The following is a 2,500-nucleotide window of genomic DNA, read 5'->3' on the forward strand; positions in this document are numbered from 1 at the left end:
CGTGCCTATGGTACAACAACTTTTCGCCGTGCCCCTGGTACACCGCTCAGTAGCACTTTGCCACACACACACACCACTCGTGCCTATGGTACGACAACTTTTCTCGTGCCTATGGTACGACAACTTTTCTCATGCCTATGGTACAACAACCTTTCCCCGTGCCCCTGGTACACTGCGCAGAAACTCTTTGCCACACACACACACCACTCGTGCCTATGGTACGACAACAGGCCCCGGGGACCTACATCGCACCTTGCTCTTGCCTCCCTTACAGCTGAAAAAGGTCCATGCCTGTGCCCTGGCCCTGCTGAAATTCCCTCTGCATTTAGCCGAGGCAGTGAGTCGGCCTCCTGTCTCCCTTTACGGTCGAAAAAGATGTGCTCCTGGGCGCGCTGGCCCTGCTGCTACTCACATCGGGCATGGACCTGGACCTCCAGCAGGCCCCGGGGACCTACATCACACCTTGCTCTTGCCTCCCTTACAGCTGAAAAAGGTCCATGCTTGTGCCCTGGCCCTGCTGAAATTCCCTCTCCATTTAGCCGAGGCAGAGAGTCGGCCTCCTGTCTCCCTTTACGGTCGAAAAAGATGTGCTCCTGGGCGCGCTGGCCCTGCTGCTACTCACATCGGGCATGGACCTGGACCTCCAGCAGGCCCCGGGGACCTACATCACACCTTGCTCTTCCCTCCCTTGCAGCTGAAAAAGGTCCATGCCTGTGCCCTGGCCCTGCTGAAATTCCCTCTCCATTTAGCCGAGGCAGTGAGTCGGCCTCCTGTCTCCCTTTACGGTCGAAAAAGATGTGCTCCTGGGCGCGCTGGCCCTGCTGCTACTCACATCGGGCATGGACCTGGACCTCCAGCAGGCCCCGGGGACCTACATCACACCTTGCTCTTGCCTCCCTTACAGCTGAAAAAGGTCCATGCTTTTGCCCTGGCCCTTCTGAAATTCCCTCTCCATTTAGCCGAGGCAGTGAGTCGGCCTCCTGTCTCCTTTACGGTCGAAAAAGATGTGCTCCTGGGCGCGCTGGCCCTGCTGCTACTCACATCGGGCATGGACCTGGACCTCCAGCAGGCCCCGGGGACCTACATCACACCTTGCTCTTCCCTCCCTTGCAGCTGAAAAAGGTCCATGCCTGTGCCCTGGCCCTGCTGAAATTCCCTCTCCATTTAGCCGAGGCAGTGAGTCGGCCTCCTGTCTCCCTTTACGGTCGAAAAAGATGTGCTCCTGGGCGCGCTGGCCCTGCTGCTACTCACATCGGGCATGGACCTGGACCTCCAGCAGGCCCCGGGGACCTACATCACACCTTGCTCTTGCCTCCCTTACAGCTGAAAAAGGTCCATGCTTTTGCCCTGGCCCTTCTGAAATTCCCTCTCCATTTAGCCGAGGCAGTGAGTCGGCCTCCTGTCTCCTTTACGGTCGAAAAAGATGTGCTCCTGGGCGCGCTGGCCCTGCTGCTACTCACATCGGGCATGGACCTGGACCTCCAGCAGGCCCCGGGGACCTACATCACACCTTGCTCTTGCCTCCCTTACAGCTGAAAAGGTCCATGCTTTTGCCCTGGCCCTTCTGAAATTCCCTCTCCATTTAGCCGAGGCAGTGAGTCGGCCTCCTGTCTCCCTTTACGGTCGAAAAAGATGTGCTCCTGGGCGCGCTGGCCCTGCTGCTACTCACATCGGGCATGGACCTGGACCTCCAGCAGGCCCCGGGGACCTACATCACACCTTGCTCTTGCGTCCCTTACAGCTGAAAAAGGTCCATGCTTTTGCCCTGGCCCTTCTGAAATTCCCTCTCCATTTAGCCGAGGCAGTGAGTCGGCCTCCTGTCTCCTTTACGGTCGAAAAAGATGTGCTCCTGGGCGCGCTGGCCCTGCTGCTACTCACATCGGGCATGGACCTGGACCTCCAGCAGGCCCCGGGGACCTACATCACACCTTGCTCTTGCCTCCCTTACAGCTGAAAAGGTCCATGCTTTTGCCCTGGCCCTTCTGAAATTCCCTCTCCATTTAGCCGAGGCAGTGAGTCGGCCTCCTGTCTCCCTTTACGGTCGAAAAAGATGTGCTCCTGGGCGCGCTGGCCCTGCTGCTACTCACATCGGGCATGGACCTGGACCTCCAGCAGGCCCCGGGGACCAACATACTCCTCTGCTCTACTCCCCCACTAGCTTTCCTTCTCCCGCAGTTACCCTCCACCACAAATCCAGCATGGCCCTTGCCCTCCAGCAGGCCCCGAGGACCCACATACTCCTCCGCTCTAATCCCCCATGAGCTTTCCTTCTCCTGCAGTTACCCTCCACCGCATATCCAGCATGGCCCTTGACCTCCAGCATGCCCTGGGGACGCACATCCTCCCCTGCTCTAGTCCCCCACTAGCTTACCTTTCTTGTAGTTACGCTCCAGCGCATATCCAGCATGGACCTTGACCTCCAGCAGGCCCCGGGGACGCACATCCTCCCCTGCTCTAATCCCCCACTAGCTTTCCTTCTCCTGCAGTTACCCTCCACCGC

Source organism: Rhamphochromis longiceps, unplaced genomic scaffold (assembly GCF_057381845.1).
Source record: "Rhamphochromis longiceps isolate RC_006_pf unplaced genomic scaffold, R_longiceps_female_GT1.1 unmapped_scaffold_7, whole genome shotgun sequence".
NCBI classification, from domain to species: Eukaryota; Metazoa; Chordata; class Actinopteri; order Cichliformes; family Cichlidae; genus Rhamphochromis; species Rhamphochromis longiceps.